The 22,772-nt window shown below is 47.5% G+C and overlaps 1 pseudogene; it reads left to right on the top strand.

Annotated features, from left to right (window-relative positions):
• The first annotated feature begins 8,319 nt into the window (after positions 1-8,319).
• LOC123452385 lies at positions 8,320-21,515 on the top strand (annotated as a pseudogene).
• The last annotated feature ends 1,257 nt before the right edge of the window (positions 21,516-22,772 follow it).

Here is a 22,772-nt window from a genome sequence, read left to right on the forward strand (position 1 = left end):
TTTCAAGGGGTATAATTCAAAACACGCCTGGACTCACAAGCCATGCTTCTGGGATCTGCCTTACTTTAAACACCTCCTTCTTCCACACAATATCGACATGATGCACACTGAAAAGAATATCGGAGAGGCTATTTTTGGTACATTGTTCGACATAGATGGGAAGACATTAGGTAATTTAGCTCCAACAAGAGGAGAAGAGGAGAAGAAATAGGCAAAATGAAAAGAAACAAGAAGAAGAAGAAGAAGAAGAAGAGAAGAAGGATAAGGAGGAGGAGGAGGAGAAGGCCAAGGACCTTCTTGTCCTTCTCCTCCTCCTCCTTCTCCTTGATTTCTTCTTCTTCTCCTCCTCCTCCTCTTTCTTCTCCTCTTTCATATTATCCTTGCTTTAATTAACCCATTTAGCTCCAAAATGCCATAATAAGCTAAAAATGGCATAAGAACCTTGGTTAGCTCATGAATATTATATTCTTAGCTTGTTTTCCGCTAAAAATGACATAATTAGCTGAAAAACATCATATTTTGTTCTTCTTCTGACTTTCTTATTCACATTTTTGCAGATTGGATATACTACATGCATGGAAGCTGGCATTCATGGAGTTGAACAATGTCGATGGATGAACTTTATATGTATATTATCTTGTTTTTATTTGAGTTGATGAACAATGTCGAACTATATGTATATGTATATATGGATAAACAGTGCAATACTTTGTATGTTGGTTCTTCCGATATATGGGGATGTACATTGATTTATATGTATATCATATATGTGTGGTGAATTATATATATGTGTTGGCAAGTATATGTGTGGTGAACTATATATCATATATGTGTGGTGAATTATATAAATGTGTTGCCAAATATATATATATATATATATATATATGTGCTGTGAAATAATATAAAACAAAAAAAACAGGTACTATATGGGCTCTTTGCCGTCTGCCAGCTGATGGCAAAGACTTGTGCCATCAGCTTGCAGATGGCAAAGTTGCCACATGGCACCCAGATGTGCATCCTGGGGTGTGTATATAGGATCTTTGCCGTCAGCCTCCAGGGTGGGCAGACGGCAAAGAAGAGGGCGCAGAGGGGGGGGAGGAGGCAGACGGCAAAGGTCCTATGCCGTCGTAGGCTGACGCAGAAATTTTGCCGGCCGTGAGAATCTTTGTCGTCTGCTGTTTTGTCTTTGCCGTCCAGGATTTTGTCTTTGCCGTCTGTGATGGCAGACGGCAAAGAAGCTGATTCCTGTAGTGCCACCCAAAAATTATTATCTCTGTTTTCAAAGCTTGAGCTCTGGCACCTCTGCAAATCAATGCTTCCCTCTGCGAAGGGCCTGTCTATTTATTTTCTTGTTGAGTCATCCTCTTCTTATATAAGCACCAATTAGAGAGCACCTCTGTCATTTCTATGCCTTGCTTTTGATTGATATTGAGTATGACTATGACTGGATCTTCGTTGCTATGAATTACAATGTTTAGTCAGCCCTTGATATTTGAAAGTGCTCTGCATTTATGTTTTGCGGTCTCAGAAAGAGCTAGCGAGGTACCACCTATTCATATTGCTTCATGCTTGTTTTATTGAATTGTTGGTATCTGAAACTCATTATTATTTTCTCGCTAGCTGTTTATGCCATTGATATTAGTTTACCGTGAGACCTTTGTGTCACTTGCTTATGTGGTTAACTTGTGATCTTGCTGAAATTCTGGTTATGAGTTAGACATAGTTGCAACAACAAGATCAAACAGAGTTTGTCAAAGTTTTTCTTTCTCTTTCAGTTTGTCAACTGAGTTGCTTGAGGACAAGCAAGGTTTTAAGCTTGGGGGAGTTGATACGTCTCCATCGTATCTACTTTTCCAAACTCTTTTGCCCTTGTTTTGGACTCTAATTTGCATGATTTGAATGGAACTAACCCGGACTAACGTTGTTTTCAGCAGAATTGTCATGGTGTTGTTTTTGTGCAGAAATGAAAGTTCTCGGAACGTCTTGAAAATTTACGGAGAATATTTCTAGAAAATATGAAAAATACATGCGCAAAGATTGTTGGAAATATGCCCTAGAGGCAATAATAAATTAGTTATTATTATATTTCTTAGTTCATGATAATGGTTTATTATCCATGCTATAATTCTATTGATTGGAAACACAATACTTGTGTGGATACGTAGACAAAACACTGTCCCTAGTAAGCCTCTAGTTGACTAGCTCGTTGATCAAAGATGGTCAAGGTTTCCTGGCCATAGGCAAGTGTTGTCACTTGATAACGGGATCACATCATTAGGAGAATCATGTGATGGACTAGACCCAAACTAATAGACGTAGCATGTTGATCGTGTCATTTTGTTGCTACTGTTTTCTGCGTGTCAAGTATTTGTTCCTATGACCATGAGATAATATAACTCACGAACACCGGAGGAATGCTTTGTGTGTATCAAACGTCGCAACGTAACTGGGTGACTATAAAGATGCTCTACAGGTATCTCCGAAGGTGTTCGTTGAGTTAGTATGGATCGAGACTGCGATTTGTCACTCCGTGTGACGGAGAGGTATCTCGGGGCCCACTCGGTAATACAACATCACACACAAGCCTTGCAAGCAATGTGACTTAGTGTAAGTTACGGGATCTTGTATTACGAAACGAGTAAAGAGACTTGCCGGTAAACGAGATTGAAATAGGTATGCGGATACTGACGATCGAATCTCGGGCAAGTAACATACCGAAGGACAAAGGGAATGACATACGGGATTATATGAATCCTTGGCACTGAGGTTCAAACGATAAGATCTTCGTAGAATATGTAGGATCCAATATGGGCATCCAGGTCCCGCTATTGGATATTGACCGAGGAGTCTCTCGGCTCAAGTCTACATAGTTCTCGAACCCGCAGGGTCTGCACACTTAAGGTTCGACGTTATTTTATGCGTATTTGAGTTATATGGTTGGTTACCGAATGTTGTTCGGAGTCCCGGATGAGATCACGGACGTCACGAGGGTTTCCGGAATGGTCCGGAAACGAAGATTGATATATAGGATGACCTCATTTGATTACCGGAAGATTTTCGGAGTTACCGGGAATGTACCGGGAATGACGAATGTTTCCCATGCGACGTTCCCCAACAAAGATCCACCAGAGGGGACGGGCCAGTGGGCCACAAGCCCTGTGGCCGCGGCCTCCCCCTGGCCGCGGCGACCAGGCTTGTGGGGCCCACGTGGCTCTGCCGCCCCCAATTCCAGCGCTATTTATTCCATTTCGTCCCGGAAAAAATCAAGAGAGAAGATTTCATCGCGTTTTACGATCCAGAGGCGCCGCCACATCCCGTTCTTGCCCTGGAGGGCAGATCTGGAGTCCGTTTTGGGCTCCAGATCAAGGAGATCGTGGCCATCGTCATCATCAACCTTCTTCCCTCTCCAATTCCATGAAGCTCTTCATCGTTCGTGAGTAATCTATTCGTAGGCTCGCTGGGTGGTGATGAGTAGGATGAGATCTATCATGTAATCGAGTTAGTTTTGACGGGGATTGATCCCTAGTATCCACTATGTTCTGAGATTGATGTTGCTACTACTTTGCCATGCTTAATGCTTGTCACTAGGGCCCGAGTGCCATGATTTCAGATCTGAGATTATTATGTTGTCACCAATATATGTGTGTTTTAGATCCGATCTTGCAAGTTGTAGTTACCTACTATGTGTTATGAACCGGCAACCCCGGAGTGACAATAACCGGAACCACTCCCGGTGATGACCATAGTTTGAGGAGTTCATGTGTTCACCAAGTGCTAATGCGTTGGTCCGGTTCTTTATTAAAAGGAGAACCTTAATGTGTTATCCCGTAGTATCCCTTTGGACCCCGCTGCCACGGGAGGGATGGACAATAGATGTCATGCAAGTTCTTTTCCCTAAGCACGTATGACTACACACGGAATGCATGCCTACATCACATCGACGAACGGGAGCTAGCCACATATCTCTCCGTGTTATAACTGTTGCATGATGAATGTCATCCAGCAAATCACCGATCCATTGCCTACGAGTTTGTCCCACTGCCACTGTTACTTGCTTTGTCCTGCTGCTGCTGCCACTACTGTTGCTTCTTGCTACTGCTGTTAGTCGCTACTGCTGCTACTTGCTACTGCTGTCACTACTGTTGTTCCTTGCCACTGTTGTTACTCATTACACTGCTGCTACCTGCTACAATACTTTTCTGGCGCCATTGATACTTCAGTTAGGAATAGTCTGCCTTGTCAACAGATCGTTTCTGGCACCGTTGCTATCATACTACCTTTGCTGCTTATATCCTGCTTGCAGATACTAATCTTTCAGGTGTGGTTGAGCTGACACCTCAACTGCTAATACTGAAGAATATCCTTTCACTCCCATCGTGTCGAACCAACAAATTTGGGTTGAATACTCTACCCTCGAAAACTGCCGCGATCCCACACGCTGGTGGGCCATTGCAAGACAATTGCTAATTGTTGAGCAACTGGAAGCAGTTCTTTTCTGGTGTCATTGCCGGGGACTGCCAGCACCGCACACAAACTCCATGTCTTTGGTGTGACAATCTTGGTGCCACTTATGTGTTAGCAAATCCTGTTTTTCATGTTAGGACTAAGCATATAGAGATCGACTATCATTTTGTGAGAGAGAGAGTTGCAAGCAAATAATCGGCGATCAAGTCACCGATGGGTTTACAAAGGCTTTTCTACAAAGTTATTTGAAGTGTTTAAACGTAATCTCAACTTAGGAAAGTTTTGATTATGGGAGGGTGTTGAAACACATCTTATCTCTAGAGTCTTATCTCTAGATAGTTATACCCGAAGGCTTGCCTTGCAAGACAAGGTTGTATTCAGGAGGTAGTTTAAACTAGTTGTTATCTTGTTTATCTCGATCTCCCTCCTGTAGTATCTCCAACGGTCTCAAGTAGATCGATCTGTGTAACCTACCGAGAGTTGGCTCTCCTGATCAATATATAACATCGTCGCTCCCATGTATGGGGGTAGAGACGATTCATATACTTTTCACATACCCAACACCATTGTTCCACCCAATGTTGAACAGTACGGTCTGATCTCACTCTGTGCATTTTAAAATTGAACAAAAAAAACGAAACCAAACGAATTTTATATTTTTTTTTATGGTTTATGACTTTCGGCATGAAATTTCCTGACTGTTTTGAAGTTCCACTTTTGTTTTTTACATATAACTAAAACCCGAATGTTTAACCGAATTAACCAAGATATATCAGTGACGTACTAGAGCTACGGAAAGACCACAACATATATGAGATTCCAATGGATACGTAAAGTGAGAAGTAAGGCCGAAATATATAAAAGAGATGGAGCAACACAGAAGCTATATCAAAAGGAGATTCCGAGCTTAATTAATCGCCAAAGAGCATCGAATCAAAGAGCGGCCAAAGTGCCAATGGCAAGACCGTATTGTATTGTACACACTTGGAAACACATGCATGATTCTCATACTGTCTAAAGCAAAGCTATTTCCTATCTTGCATATGCATGTTGCGTTGGAATAAGCCGCGGCGGCGAGCTAGCGCGTCTCGTGCGTGTGTGGGCGCGCACCGGGTAAGTCTGGTGCGTCGGGTCCGCGGAAGTGGCATGCGTGTGTGCGTGCGTCGTGTGCGCGGGCCGCCAGGGTAGGGTGGCGCCGTGTGCGTGCGTGTCTGTTACAGACTAGGTCTAGGGGAGCGTAGCGACCGGGAGGGTTCGGTGCGTCGCGGGAGTTGCGGGCGCGCGCGGAGGACGCGGCCAGAGCGTGCTAGGTCGTGGGCGCGAGCAGGCAGGAGTGCGGAGAGCATGTCCGTCGTGTGCCTGGGTATAAAATCCTAGTGTTGGACATTGTAACAGGTGGGGGTGGAGTACGAGCTCGCCGGAATACACAGGTAGCCGTTCGGGAGGCAAGATGTTCGTGCACCGGGAAAACTTGTGTGTTGTCTCTTCCTCTCTGCCTTCTTGTCTCCGGTGATCGCCGGCGGTAGGGGGTTCCATTTTTGCACTAACATCTCGTATCAGAGCGAGGTCACATCACGCGCCGGCGGCCATGTCGATAGTCCCGTACGGGGGCGGCGGGGCGGCGGTGCGTCGGGTTCGATGCATCTCCTGCCGCTGGTACCAACGGGCTACACCTCCTGGTCAATCAAGGTGGAGGCTATCCTTGATGTCGGGGGGCTGTGTGGCGTGGTGCAGCAGGCGGATGGAGCAGCAGTGGACACCAGGAAGTGCAAGACGGCGCGGGCGATGTTGCTCACGGCACTGCCGGAAGACTTGCTGATGCAGTTTGCGGCGAACGCGAGGGAGGTATGGGACTCTCTCAAGGTGCGGTTAGTCGGAGCCGATCGCGTGCGGGTGGAGCGGCTGGCCACGCTCCGAGGCGACTTCGAGCGGCTGCGCATGGACGACGGCGAGTCCCTGGACGCATTTGCGGGGAAGATCAGCGGGATGGCGGCGCGTTACGCGGGGCTCGGATCGACCCTGGACGACGCCGCGATGGTAAACAAATTGCTCAACGCCGTGCCGGATCGCATGTACGTGGCGGTGGCCGGAATCGAGCAATTCTGCGATGTCTCGCCCATGGTGTTCGAGGACGCCCTTGGTCGCTTGAAAGCCTTCGACGAGCGGCTGCGTCGGCGCGGGCAGGACGGTGCCGACCATGGCGTGGAGCAGCTGATGCTCACCGCGGAGCGGTGGCGTGCGCGGGAGCGCCGGCGAGGCAGTGTGCGGGACGACGACGACGACGGCAAGAGCGTGGCGTCAAGCGTCCGGTAGAACCGACGCGGGCGCTGCTACCACTACGACGAGCGGGGTCATTTCAAGAAGGATTCTCATCGGAGGAAGGGGCCGACGGCGGAGGAATATGCGTTGATGGGAGACGTCGACGTCGAGAACGCCGCGCTACTCTAAGCCACGGCTTAGGGGGTGAGTGTTGCGTTGGAATAAGCCGCGGCGGCGAGCTAGCGCGCCTCGTGCGTGTGTGGGCGCCCACCAGGTGCGTCTGGTGCGTCGGGTCCGCGGCAGTGGCGTGCGTGTGTGCGTGCACAGTGTGCGCGGGCCGCCAGGGTAGGGTGGCGCCGTGTGCATGCGTGTCTGTTAGATACTACGTCTAGGGGAGCGTAGCGATCGGGAGGGTTCGGTGCGTCGTGGGCGTTGCAGGCGCGCGCGGAGGACGCCGCCAGAGCGTGCTAGGTCATGGGCGCGAGCAGGCAGGAGCGCGGAGAGCATGTCCTTCGTGTGCGTGGTATAAAATCCTAGTGTTGGACATTGTAACAAGTGGGGGTGAGTACGAGCTCGCCGGAATACACAAATAGCCGTTCGGGCGACAAGGTGTTCGTGCACCGGGAAATCTTGTGTGTTGTCTCTTCCTCTCTCCTTTCTTGTCTCCGATGATCTGTAGCAGGGGGTTCCATTTTTACACTAACAATGCACAGGACGCCACCTGATCCAGGCTAGGTAGGCAAAGGAGGAGACACATGCGCTAACCAGCCCTACAAGCCGTACGTCAGGAATCTGGAATTCCTTTTAAAGATGCTCACATCACATCACAGATACTATGTAACTTCAAATGCAAAGTTGATTTACACCAGCTAGGAGGGACAACATAAATGAAAAAACATGCTGTAAATGTATAGTGGGTGGTTCAAATCCGATCGTGAAATAGACATGTACTCCCCTTGCTTCGAAGCAATCGTTCTTGCTCATAGGTGAAACTTGTCTAATATAAGTTCGTTCTTGCTCCTAGAGAATTAATATGAGCCGGAGAGATCGAGCACCGACGTTTATACAGCACTGAATCAGCTACTACATTAGATGTGTATATGAGACAAAAGAGTGTATATTGTACAAGAGCTTTCCTTTTCAGCAAAGAACAAAGGAATAAAGAACCTGCCTAATAACAAAGTACGTAGTGGAAGACATGAAAGAGGGAAAATGACATGATTTATTAATTACGTCTGGCATGGTAAGGCTGCATCAGCAAATGTCTCCATGACCACTTAGTAGCACGCATGCTTGTACTCCAGCAGTCCGGATTGACGTCTCCAGCAGTCCGATTGCTACCCTTGTGTGAGGTAATTTCCTTTACTCCTAAATCTAATCTTGTTAGCACAACAACCAATCTATTTTTTTTTGTTTGAGCTGCTAGTACAGCAATTTAGTATGAGCTGATTGTTCTCGTATTGGTGGTTGATTATTAATTTAAATACGTATGATTGCAGTATACTAGTATCATACGTAGCACTGTACATATTATTTTTTGCATGCATATTTAATTATTTATCAACAAATTCAATATGTGTTGACGTTGGATTTGGCATGTGTGTTAAGCAGATCATGGGCACCGGAAACTGCTCTGATGAAGCAATCCGTGACTTCTCTAATCACATAGATGGGCAATTGGTGCGAGTGAATGCTCTTCTGGTGGCGAGCACCATCGTGATAGGAGTTATGGTCGGGATCGGTGCCTATGGTCAGCGCTTCCGTCACCATCCCCTGACCGGCTTCCTCTTCGTTGGTGCCAACACTGGTGGAAAAAAGGCCTTTGGTCGCGGTTCGCAACTGCCATTAGTCGCGGTTGCGCAACCGCGACCAACTAAGCGTGACTAAAGCCCCCCACCTTTAGTCGCGGTTTCTTAAGAACCGCGACTAAAGGCCCGTCCACGTGGGCGCCAGGCGGCCGTCGGGGCGGAGGACCTTTAGTCGCGGTTCTTCTGGCCAACCGCGACTAAAGGCCGCCACAGGTTTAGGGTTTTAGCGCGCGCCCCCCCCCCCCCCCTAAACCTGTTTTCTGTTTAATTTGTATTGTTTTATTTCTTTTGTGCTTTATTTTAATTTTGAAGGAATTTCATATATTCTACGGTACTACATACATGCATATGAATGTACAATTTCAAACAAATTTGAAATTAGAACCAAAAAGAATTCAAGAGGAATATACAATATATATTCAATATCATCGGATGACCATATACAATTTTGAACAAGTTTCCATACATAATTTAATGCATATAAAGTTCTACGTCCTCGTAATGGTGTTCTCCTTTAGGATGGAGGACTTCCCTGCTGAACCATCCAGCTAGTTCCTCTTGAAGTGGTCGGAAGCGAGCTTCTGGACTAAGCATCATCCGGAGGTTATTCCTCCCCGCATTGGTATCACTCGGAACCCGCTCAGAGGTGTATCTCCGGATCATCTCACAGACATAGTATCCACATAGATTGGTCCCCGCTGGCTGAATATCCCCAGCATTCTTAGGCTTTGACCTTTTGAATTCTAGCTCTTTTTTGAATTCACCGACCTTTGTATCTACGAACCGTCTCCAAACCCTACGAGGCAAAGAAAATTAAATGAACAAGAGAGTTATTAGTTACTTGATATTAGGAAATGAACGAAATAGGCCGATCGATATAGAGCGCAAATGAATGAAAATAATTACTTCTGCAGCATTCTTCTCATGCCGCCCCAAAGCTTTGGATCCATATTCAGAGAGTCGTGGACGAGACATTCTGAGGTGTTAACTTTAATTACTAGCAGAATCCAGTGGAACCTGCGGACACGATACATGCACAGTACGTCATGCATAACTCATCGATTAGCCGGCCACATACCATGCATGGAGTAAACAAAAGAGAATGTGCTCAAGACAGAAACACTCACCCAAAATGGTAAGGAAATAGAATATCACTTTTGAGTTCCTGCTTTGTAAGAAACTGCCACAGGTCTGCCTCCATGTCGGCGGGGTGATGCTCCAACACATGTCCATTAACGATGTGTGGGTCAATGAACCCAACATCATGGATGTTCCTTACTCTGCATTCCTTATTCTTCATTCTGCATGTATAATAGCGGACACAACAATATAGTTAGGACATATATATAGTGCAGGCAATATGAACGAGATGGGGTAGAAATAAATCACTTACAGAACGTAGCAACTGATGATAGATTTGTCGAGATCGCGCAGATTGAAAAGCTGGAACAATTCACTCAGTTCAATTTGTACATAGTAATGTTTGAAGTGATGCTCATGTCTAACTTCCGCATAAATATAATCTTTGGCGTTTTTATTTTTTATGTAACCCTTGTACCATTTCAGCAGACCTTTCATTTGTGGAGGTAGATCCTTTTCCTGCGCAGGCTCGACGAGAGGCCCATTCTTGACATATGTAATTACTACCTCCTTCACTGGCGCCTCATCAAGGCCTAACAGTTCACGAAGAGTAATACCTAAGTTGGCCGCTTGTTCTCTGGCACTCGTTGCAGTCAATCCCTGTGCTGCCGCAGCTTGTATGATCTCGGGGGCATCCGGACCGGCGGCTTCCACTATAAGCGGGGCAATCGATTGTTTACTTTGTTCCCCGAGCTGGGCAACTTGTTTCCCGCTTTTTTTACTTTCGGCCTTCTCCCGCTCTTTGTTCTCCTTGAACATGAGTGCCTGCCTGCGAAGTTCACGTGCATAGTCGTCAGGCAGATTCTTCGCGGCTTGGGACGGTGTGCTCAAAAATGACTTAGCCCACTTCTTTTGCTCATCAGAAAATACTGGCTTGGGCTCGGGCTCTCTTTTCTTCTTGCAGTCCGCCTTCCATTTCTCCAAATCAGCAGCCGCGGCCGCGTCGACTTCCTCGGCACTACGTTCCCAAGGCCTTGTGGGGAGAGGCTTCAGTGATGGCTCCGGTACCTTTGTGGTCTTAGGTACATAAGGGTCCGGGTTAATAATCCAGGACTGCTTCTGCTTCTGCTTCTTTGCCGGAGGTGGATTGGGGGGCGGCGTCTGATCACCCGCCGGACGAGGACTGGGGGGCGGCGTCTGATCACCCGCCGGACGTTGTGGACTGGGGGGCGTCGGCTGACGTGACGGAGGTGTAGGTGAACCGCCACCACCACCACCACCACCACCACCACCGCCACCGCCACCACCACCACCGTAGGGGGGTGGACTTGTTGTCCTTGGCGCCTCGCCTGGAAACTTGATAAACTTCTTTTGCCATAGAATGAAATGGCGCTTGACATCTCCAAGTCTTTTCTCCCCTTCAGGTGTAGCAATGTCAATCTCCAGGTCCTCAAACCCTTGGACTATGTCCTCCACCGTGACACGAGCATAGCCATCTTGAATGGGGTTGTTGTGGTGGAGTGCTCCAGGTAAACATGGTAAAGCACTGCCGATGGCTACCTTCATGGACATGTTCCCGATAGGATAATACAGATGACATTCTTTCATCTCCTTTATATCGTCCACGGGGTAGCGAGGAGGCTCCGGTGCAGTAATTTCGACCACCAGAGGCTCCGGTGTAGTAATTTCGACCACCAGAGGCTCCGGTGCATTAATTTCGATCGTCGGTGCATCTGCACCAGCCGGTGGGGCCTCCGTGGAAGCCACGCTGCTTCTCCGCTGCTGGCTTCCGAGATCCGCTGGATGATCTTCATGCTGCACCCGAGCTGCATCTCTTTCGGCTACTAGTACACTCATGGTTTTCTTCATCACATCCATTTCCGATGCCAACCGCGCCACAACATCTGCTTCCCGATCCATCTTTCTCTTACGGCTTCTGTAACCGTACGGGTCATCGTTCTGGGGGAACCCTATTTTCCACGGAATGTGCCCCATGCCTCGTACACGTCCTCCGTGTTCAGGATTCCCGAGGGCTTTTGTCAGCGCGTCGTTCTCTCTGTTGAACTTGATCTTCCCCTCTTGAGCATCCCTCATTGCGTCAATAAGGGCTTGGGTGGGTTTAATTAATTTGCCCCGGTAAACACACTCCCCTGTCTCCGGGTTCAGCGTTCCCCCATGCCCGTACCACCAGCTTTTGGCCCTTGGGTCCCATCCCTCCGTACCTGGACGGATTCCTCGCGCCCTCAGCTCGTTCTCCATCTTCTCCAACCTAGGCAACAAAATGCGATACCCTCCTGGCCCCATAATATGATTGTACTCCTTCTTAGCCGCATTTTCCTTATTTTTTTCGATATTTGAATGAACTGCTCCGATTTCTTTTGCTTCACAAATTCTGGCCAATCATGTTTCAGTTTCTCATATTGTCCTTTGAAATCCGGAGTCTTGTTCTGCTTGACAAAGTCATGGGCTAGATTTTGCTTGAATTTCCGGAATGCGTCGGCCATCTTATGAAGAGCGAACTGTTTGACTAGCCTCCTCCTCTCCTTGTTTTCCTCAATCTTGTTACCCTCCTCATCGAATTTGTTGTATTCCGGAGGTAGAACGAAATGTTCCATAAGCTTCTTGAAGCAATCTTTTTTTGTTCTCTTATCGACAAAAGTGAAACCTGCAGCAATTCGTGCCTTCTTTGGCTCATTCCACTCCTGGACGGTGATCGAGACGTTGTCTCTAACAACGGCTCCGCATTGGCTGACAAACTTGGTGGCGTTCTTGCGGGGCTCCAGCGGCCTGCCGGTTGCACTGTCGACAACCTCGATGGTGCATGTTTCTCCTTGTTTCATCGTCTTGGTTGCGCCACGCTTTGACGACGTACTCGATTGTTTCGACGATCCGGCCGAGGGCTAAAATAAGAAAGAGAGTCGCGCGCGTTAGTACACACATATTTATTCAAATCAGTTAGTTTGTATCACCAGAGGCTCAATGTATATATATACCTCGGCGCCGGAGGTGGTTGCTACTTCCATTTGAAGATCGTCGTTTATCGACGTTTGTTCGGCATCATCTTGCTGACGGCGCCCTTCATCTTCACCGTCAAGGTTCAGATAAGAAGAGATATCATCTTCTTCTTCTCCGGTCGGCACATATAGAATATCGCCGTTTATGATGCCGAACATATGTGCTTCACCGTCCGGATCATAGTTGTCCATAATCGGGTCAGCTCTATCGTCCGCCATTATGTCAGTCCTGAAAACATGTAGTAAAAACAAATTAATTAAGTGAAGAAGGGGGGCGGTGGCGGTGGCGGTGGCGAAAGGGCGGTGGCAAAAGGAGGGGGCGAGGAAGGGGTGGGAGAGGGTGTCGCGGTAGAGCGCGAGACGGGGCGGCAGACGACGGCGTCACGGAGAGGGAGACCCGGGACCATACTTTTTTTCTCATCACTGCCGTGTGTACTAACCACACGAGTATGAGACCCGGGACTGTGCAGGTGCATCGAGAAAATACTTTCTTTGTTCCTAAATAATTGTAGTTAAAAAAACTAGACTATCTTTTTTTGACTATAATTATTTAAAAACGGAGGGAGTAAATATTATGTAAGTATCTCATTATTAAAAGAGGAGTTGGTTCCGTTGCCTCTCCTACTCCCTTTGTTTTTTCGTCCCATGACTCCCTCTCTTCTTGGTTTTCTGTTGATTTTTTGATACTCACAATTGATCCCACACATAATTTAAACTACACAAATAAAGTAACTTGAAATAATCTAAAAGATAATTGATACATTCCCAAAATCATGTCCTGCAATAACTCAACCAAAATAGATAGTCTTAAACTCAACCAAAAATGGTGAACTTTTCCAAATTCGCTAATTTTTTTCAATTTAGATTGATTAATTATTTAAATTGATGATTTTTTAACTCGATGATCTTTTTTATATTCGATGAAACTTTTTCATATTTGATAGTCTCTGTTCTTTTTCATATTCGATGAAACTTTTTATATTCGATGAAACTTTTAAATAGATAGTCTCTGTTCTTTTTCTTCCAAGACGTTCTTCCAAGACGTTCTTTTTCTTCCAAGACGTTCTTCCAAGACGTTCTTTTTCTTCCAAGACGTTCTTTTTCTTCCAAGACGTTCTTCCAAGACGTTCTTCCAAGACGTTCTTTTTCTTCCAAGACGTTTTTCCAAGACGTTCTTCCAAGACGTTCTTCCAAGACGTTCTTTTTCTGCGAGCCCTGTCGGCATCGATGGGCGCGGGGACGAGGGCGGCTATGAGCGCAGCGACGAGCGCAATGCTTCGAGCGGAGGAAGCGAGGAAGGCGGCGACAGGAAGCGAGGAAGGCGGGCGCGGCGCGGGAAAGATGAAAGGATAGGGGTGAACCCTTTAGTCGCGGGCGAGGGTGACGGCGGGCGGCGACGACGGCGAGGGCGACGGCGGGCGGCGTCGACGAGGGCGAGGGCGACGGCGGCGGCAGGCCTTCGGCGCGCGCGGCAGAGAATCGGAGAAGACGAGAGAGATGGAGAAGACGGCGGAAGGGGAGGCGACCCGCACTTGTATTTATAGCCCCCCCCTTTAGTCGCGGTTGGGGACGAGACCCCGCGACTAAAGGTACCCTTTAGTCGCGGGTCGCCTCCCCAACCGCGACTAAAGGGTTTTTGGCGGGTTTTTTGCGTTCCCGCGCCCCCCCCCCTTTAGTCGCGGTTGGGGAGGCGACCCGCGACTAAAGGGTAACCTTTAGTCGCGGTTTGCCAAACCAACCGCGACTAAAGGCCCCCCCCAAATCTTCTTTTATTTTCAGAACCTTTTATCTTTTTCTTTTCAGAAAAATCATCATTGCTTTTATAGAAACTTCAAACATTTTATTTTCTGTTTTCTAAGCATATTTTCGTAGGAAAAATATGCATAGAGACAATGCATTGAATCTGCCTAAAACGGGACAGAAAAAAGAGAATCCATTTAAAGGGAACATTGGCCACAGCCTCTCTCCCCCCCGGCCTGGGCCGGCCTTCGGCCTCGACCCATCTTGCTCACGCCTACCTGGTGCGGTGGCTGTGATGCCCCGCTGAGAGGCCTCTCGCCCGAGCCGTGAGCGCGCCGCCCCTTTCTTCTCCTATCCGCCCGCTGAGAGGTCGTTTTTGCGTTCCCCGCGCGCAACGACCTTTAGTCGCGGTTGGTCTGGCCTTTAGTCCCGGTTGCACCAACCAGCCGGGACTAAAGGTTAGATGACCAGCTCTGGATTCCTCTTCTTCCCGCCATTTCTTCCCTGTCTTCCCGCCTCTTTCTTCCCGCCACTTTCTTCCCGCCTCCTGTCTTCCCGCCTCCTGTCTTCCCGCTCCCATTTTTCCCGCCATTTCTCACTACATATATGTAGCCCGGCTTGGCCAGCATTATCACATCTCTACAATCTCTCATCACTCTCTCATGGCTTCCACCGCACCCACTCTAACCTACCAGCAGGTGGAGGAGCTTTGCGCCTCGAACTACCCTTGTCCACCGGGCTACCGCGTCCCCACCGGCTGGAGCCTAAGCGCCGGCGGCGTGCCGGTCCCTCCCGTCCCTCAGGGTACCGCGCGCCGGGCGGCCATCACGAACCACTACTACCTCGACCTCACGCCGGAGCAGCGGATGAATCCCCGCTGGCATCCCGATAACCAGCATACTTGGGACGCCTTCTTCATCAATCGGCGTGAGAGGGCGCTCGCCAGGTATGAGGAGGACGGTCTGCCTCCTGGGAACTTCCACGAGGCCGGCCGTCGGCTATGGTGGTACGGCCGGACTCTGCAGAGCGTCATGGACTACATCACGGCCGGCGATATCCCCCGCCTGCGCTACCCTCAGTTCGAGCCACGAGCGCCGCCCGACGACAGCGACGACAGCAGCGACGACGACGGCGGCAACTTAGAAGGCGACGACTACCACTACAACGACGACGGCGGCTATGAAGACTACGAGTATGCATATTATACGCCTAGGAAGGAGTATGACTAAATCACTCCAAATTTCATGTATCATCAGTGGTATCTCGAATCATTCGAAAATGGACACCAAACACATCACGGGTAATATAATTCACATGATCCATTCAACAAAGTTTGGTACAATAAATTATTGCACATCATTTCTTCCCTTGTGTCCCTGCTTGCTTACGATTGTGCCGTATCCATGGAGCATCCTCATCATTTAACTTAATGCTTGGGTCGGTGTTCACTTTGAAGGGCGGAATTTCAGCAAACATATTATAATCTTCTGACATGTCTGTCTTGTCCTCCACTCCCACGATGTTTCTTTTCCCTGAAAGAACAATGTGGCGCTTTGGATCATCGCATGATGTACTGATCGTTTTCTTATCTTTCCGTTTCCTCGGTTTGCTACTCATGTCCTTCACATAGAAAACCTGAGCGACATCTTTCGCTAGGACGAATGGTTCGTCAAGGTAACCAAGATTGTTGAAATCCACCATTGTCATTCCGTATTGCTGGTCCACCTTTACCCCACCTCCTGTTAGCTTGAACCATTTGCACCGGAACAAAGGGACCTTAAAGGAGGGTCCATAGTCAAGTTCCCATATCTCCTCTATGTAACCATAATATGTGACCTCTTGCCCATTCTCGGTTGCTGCATCAAAGCGGACACCACTGTTTTGGTTGGTGCTCTTTTTATCTTGGGCGATCGTGTAAAATGTATTCCCATTTATCTCGTACCCTTGGAAAGTCGTTATAGTCGAAGATGGTGTCTTGGCCAACATGTACAGCTGATCTACAACATCATTGTCATTCATTAAATGTTTTCTCAACCAACTGCCGAAAGTCTCCATGTGGGCCTTCCTAATCCAGGATTCAGGCTTCCCCGGGTTGTCAGAGCGTAAAATATTCTTGTGTTTCTCAAAGTACGGAGCCACCAAGCTGGAATTGGTCAGTACAGTGTGGTGTGCTTCAGTCAGAGAATGGCCGTCCATACATATCGTTGATTTCCTTCCGATCGTGCCTTTTCCACTTAGTCTCCCCTCGTGCCGCGATCGAGGAAGACCAATCGGCTTAAGGTCAGGAACAAAGTCAACACAAAACTCAATTACCTCCTCATTTCCATAGCCCTTGGCGATGCTTCCTTCTGGCCTAGCACGGTTACGAACATATTTCTTTAATACTCCCATGAACCTCTCGAAGGGGAACATATTGTGTAGAAATACAGGACCGAGAACGAAAATCTCTTCGACTAGGTGAACCAGGAGGTGCGTCATAATATTGAAGAAGGATGGCGGGAACACCAACTCGAAACTGACAAGACATTGGATCACATCGTTCTGTAACCGTGGTAGAACTTCTGGATTGATTACCTTCTGAGAGATTGCATTGAGGAATGCACATAGCTTCACAATGGCTACTCGAACATTTTCCGGCAGGAGCCCCCTCAAAGCAATCGGAAGCAATTGCGTCATAATCACGTGGCAGTCGTGAGACTTCAGGTTTTGGAACTTTTTCTCCGCCATGTTTATTATTCCCTTTATATTGGACGAGAATCCAGACGGGACCTTCATACTGCTCAGGCATTCAAAAAAGATGACCTTCTCTTCTTTGGTCAGAGCGTAGCTGGCACGACCTTGAAACCATTCCGGATGCCGGTCATCAGGGTCTTTCAAACGTTGCTGGTCCTGCCGTGCTTCCTTTGTATCATTTGTCTTCCCATACACGCCCAAGAAGCTTAGGAGGTTCATGCAAATATTCTTCGTAACGTGCATCACGTCGATTGCAGAGCGGACATCTAGGACTTTCCAATATTCTAGCTCCCAGAATATAGATTTCTTCTTCCACATGGCTGCGTGCCCGTCAGCTCCCTTCGGAACTGATTGTCCGCCAGGACCCTTTCCAAAGATGACTTTCAAATCCTTGACCATATCAAATACCTCAGCACCAGTGCGTTCCGCAGGCTTCGGCCGGTGATCTGCCTTGCCGTTGTAATGCTTGCCTTTCTTTCTTACTGGATGAATTTTCGAAAGAAATCGACGATGCCCAAGGTACACGTTCTTCTTACAATTTGGCAAATGTACACTTTCAGTCTCATGTAAGCAGTGCGTGCATGCATTGTATCCCTTATTTGACAGTCCCGAAAGGTTACTAAGAGCAGGCCAATCGTTGATGGTTACGAAAAGCAACGCTCGTAGGTCAAATTCCTCTTGTTTGTGCTCATCCCACACACGGACACCACCCCACAGCTGTAAAAGTTCATCAACTAATGGCCTTAGGTACACATCGATGTCGTTGCCGGGTTGCTTCGGACCTTGGATGAGCACTGGCATCATAATGAACTTCCGCTTCATGCACAACCAAGGAGGAAGGTTGTAGATGCATAGAGTCACGGGCCAGGTGCTATGGCTGGAGCTCTGCTCGCCAAAAGGATTCATGCCATCCGTACTTAGAGCAAATCTTATGTTCCTTGCGTCAGCTGCAAAATCTTTGAACCATCTGTCGATCTTTCTCCATTGCGTTCCATCTGCGGTGTGTCTCAACTCCCCGTCCGACTTACGGTCCTCTTTGTGCCATCGCAACAACTTGGCATGCTCTTTGTTCCTGAACAGACGTTTCAACCGTGGTATTATAGGAGCATACCACATCACCTTGGCGGGAACCCTCTTCCTGGGTTTCTGGCCCTCAACATCGTCACCAGGGTCATCGCCTCTGATCTTATAACGCAATGCAGTGCATACCGGGCATTCATTCAAATTCTCGTATTCACCGCGGTAGAGGATGCAGTCGTTGATGCATGCATGTATCTTCAGAACCTCTAAACCTAGAGGGCAGACAACCTTCTTTGCTTCGTACGTACTGGTGGGCAACTCGTTATCCTTTGGAAACATATTCTTCAACATTTTCAGCAAGTTTTCAAATGCCGAGTCAGCTACACCTGCCTCTGCCTTCCATTTCAGCAAATCCAGTGTGCAGCCCAGCTTTTTCAGACCATCATCGCATCCGGGGTACAGCGCCTTTCTGTGATCCTCTAACATGCGATCCAAATTCTCCCTCTCCTTTTCAGTTTCGCAGCGTCTCCGTGCATCAGCAATGGTCCGACCAAGATCATCAACGGGATCATCACGTGCCTCTTCTTCACCTTCCCCTTCACCTTCAGCATCCTCCATGAAAGTATCACCGAAATGAGCAAGATAGCTTTCATCGATGAAATCATCCCCTTCTTCATCTTCTTCCATTATAACCCCTGTTTCTCCATGCTTGGTCCAACAATTATAGCTTGGCATGAAACCGTGCCGAAGCAGATGCATGTGAACATCTCTTGAGGAAGAGTAACCCTTCTGATTCTTACAGTTAACACATGGACAGATAACAAAACCCCCCCGCTTGTTCGCATTAGCCACTACGAGGAAATCTTTCAAACCCGTAGTGAACTCGCCGGAGAGTCGGTTAACGTACATCCATTGCCGATTCATCTGCATTATTATAATATAAAATATATAATTAACCATCATGCATTTGTTAAACTAACTAGCTACAAACAATATAAATTAAACAATGAACTACACACATGCATATTTTATCAATGACACATCAAAGGTTCATCAAGTTGCTAACCGCGATCGAGGAGTGTGGCTCCAACACTTCATGTCATGTTTGTTTCATGCTCTTGGGGCATTTCATCAAACACCTTATGTGCATAAGAGGAACCAAAAGCAAACCTAAACCCTAAGTGTGAAGAGAATGGCTCTAAATGGCTAAGTGTTGGCTGCTGGATGGGTATATATAGGGGAGGGGCTTTAGTTGCGGTTGGCCTGGCAAACCGTGACTAAAGGTGCCCGAAGGCCTTTAGTCGCGGTTGTCCTGGCCAACCGCGACTAAAGCCCCTCACGTGCACCAGCTGGCCACCGAGCGCCCTGGGCCCAGGCCTTTGGTCGCGGTTCACCTCCAGAACCGCGACTAAAGGTCCCATTAGTCGCGGTTCCTACAGCTTCGCGACTTATGGGGCTGGACGGAAGCCTGTTTTTCCACCAGTGCAACACCTTGTTCCTGCCCATCCTCTCGTATGTTAACTCTACCATTGGTAATCAAGATGTCATCGCCATTTTCTCTGGTCCACACATCATATCAGGGAGTTGTCACACACAGGACCACATCATCTCTGTCTTCGTATGGGCTAGTCTTATTCAGATTGCTGGCCTCAACACCACTGCAATAGTTGCTGGTGATGATAAGGAAGGTCGCAACATCACCCCTCCTGCCACAGTACTGCTTGTTCAAGCAATATGGACTTCCTACCTTGCCGTTAATTTGCTAGGAAAGGATTTTTATTCACCGAGACAATGGTCGCTAAAGAATGTGGAGCCCGGAGACGTATTGGTCCTTCTTCCATCCTTTGCTCTTATCGTTGCTAAACTCCTTCTCAAATATTATGCATGGTACAGTGCAAGAAGTTCGTTAGCATTTGGGCGCAATCCACATCTCATTGTTGGATACATGGAGCAGCTAAAAGATGAAAAGCAGCATGTCGGGCCAACAACTGAGCATTCCCTTCCTCCACTCATAGTTGCAGGAGAGGACATAAGATTGATAAATCTTAAAAGGGTGCCTTGTGGTTACAGTCTCAAATTGTTATCCAACCAAGCTGATGGGGCAAGGATTGAAAACAACAGCTTAGTGACCATTGACAAAGTTTGGCAGTTGCAGGATGACATGCTTCCGAGGTCTTCAAGGGAACAGTTTAAAGATTTATGCTTTTCATTCGCGTTGTTCAAGCTGCTAAGATGCCGATTTGCAAGGCATACAATTGTTGAGACTTGTTTCATGAAGGCCTATAACTTATTGCCACACATGTTGCTCCAGGATAGTGATGATGAAAGAGCATTTGATGTGATTACACTTGAGCTTTCTTTCCTTCACGATTATTATTGTTCATCTCTCACAACCTCATATTCGAGGAGTTGGCTGCCCATTTTGAGCATATTTATATCTCTCTTAAGCATGGGTTAGAGCTTGTTCTATATGTTGGATGAAACTCTTTATATGCCGGGGGAAGCTTCATGGAATGATTCACAGATTGAATGTATCATGGAATGTGATACATTGACCTGGAAACATTATGGAAAGTGGTACTTGGATGATGTACCCGTATTTTTACTTGCGTCACTAGTTGTGCTTTCCGAGCTGCGGGAGATTGCTTCTTACATCTGCTCTAAGTGGACTAAAGTATCCCTCATCTGCCACTATGTTAGGCATGCTTCTTCTTGGCAGCAATCACCTTGGAAGAACAAGTTACTAGGCCTTGTGCTACGCAGAAAATGCAAGCTGCTAAATCATTGGGTGGACAAAATGAACCAGTGCTCAGTATTGACCCTCAACCCAAGAACAACTCCACTGGCTCTTCTTCATCGCCTCATCCTTGTGCTTGACCGGAAGAAGGTACCGACAGCTGTGAAGACTGCCGTCCTCAAGCCACTGAGGAACCGAAGCAATGGCGTGGCATCCCTATGCACAAGGCTACAACTGCAGGCCGACAACAACCCTTTCTCACAGTCCAATGGCGTCAAAGGTATTGCTAATACAATGCTGGTGGCTCACATTGCCACGAGCATCCTGGAAGTGAGTAGATCGGGGAAGGCTGACTTTGATCATAAGATCGCCGCCACACACTTGTCACGCTACTGCGCCTACTTTGATCATAAGAATGGCGCAGAGCTCGGCAAGAAGCTGATTGAGCTGTTGGAGGATAAAGGAGAAGAGGAGGCATGGGAGGTCCTCATGGACTTCTGGTCCGAGATGATCCTCTATGCCGCCCCCTCGGACGCTCACGCCGAGGCCATTGCGCGGGGCGGGGAGCTGATAACGCTCCTGTGGGCCTTGCTCACCCACGTCGGGATCATCAGCCGGCCAGAGCCCGCCACGCCTAACAACGCTCGTTGTGATGTTTAAGTCGTACACAAGTACTACTAGTCATGTGTTTCGATTCACTACTTTTCTGTTCTGTCGTTCATCTTGATTGGTGCTGTGTGGTCTGGTGTGATGTGCTACTAAAAAACTGCCCGTGTCATGTGTTTCGATTCACTACTTTTTTGATCTTTCGATTCATCTTGATTGGTGTGGTGTGGTGTGGTGTGCTACTAAAAGAACTGTTGTTGTCATGTGTTTCGCTTCATTACAATTTCTGATTGTTTGATTTGATCTTGATTGGTGTTGTGTTGCTGCTTAAGGGCATATAATTATAACTTACTGCTTCCCAACATTTGGTTACATATATATGGATTTGTACGTCGTAAATGGACGCTCTTCAATCTCTAAACACCAAAGTCGTGGTATATTATTTACCAGGATCGGCACAGTAGTAGTAGATTAATTTGTCGAGTCGTTCAATTCCTGCTACGCATCAACATTAATCCACATAATTAACTAGGTTTTCCCCAAACTAATTAATAACTAACTCTATGATAAACATCCTCTAGCTAACGACCACACTAGGGATATATATCTAGCCAAAGGAGATCAATCATCAAAACTATGATGGACTGAGCCAGTCCATCGATGTTGGTCATACGGCGTTGGATGACGTCAAGTGGACATTTCGGAGTCTGCCATTGCCCTCAACAAAGCACGGAAGCGCTTCTAGTACCAATGCGTGGCCTAGATCCGGCCCATCTCCTCGATGGGGATGCCCTTGGTCTCCGGCAGGAAGAACTAGATGAAGGCGGTCATGAGGAGCTCGCAGACGCCAAAGAAGTAGAAGGGGCCGAACTTGAAGTGGTAGAGCATCATGATGAAGATATGGGCGATGATGAAGGTGAAGGCCATGTTGAAGACCACCACCATGCTCTGTGCCGCTGACCGGATCTCTAGCGGGATTACATATATTTACTAGTATTTACAGTCTGTTGCAAGATTACATATATTTACTAGTAGTGTAGATGGTGTTTCTAAAGCTACCACAAATTAAATTACAGTAGCTTAATTATCTTGTTAAAAGCGGTTGGAAGGCCTATATCACAAGTCACATCATATGCCCTTGAGCCGATTCTCTCTTTGTTTGCCAAGGGCAAGGAAGATTGTCTTGGAGTTATATTGGTTATGTTCTAAGCCGATGGCTGTTAAACATGTCATGTAAGAAAGAGGAACCTGTTCGGTTCTAAAACGCGTGTAGGCGCAACTACTTTGGACCACACTCCCAACAAGTATTAT

Source organism: Hordeum vulgare, chromosome 5H (genome assembly GCF_904849725.1).
Source record: "Hordeum vulgare subsp. vulgare chromosome 5H, MorexV3_pseudomolecules_assembly, whole genome shotgun sequence".
Classification (NCBI taxonomy): domain Eukaryota; kingdom Viridiplantae; phylum Streptophyta; class Magnoliopsida; order Poales; family Poaceae; genus Hordeum; species Hordeum vulgare.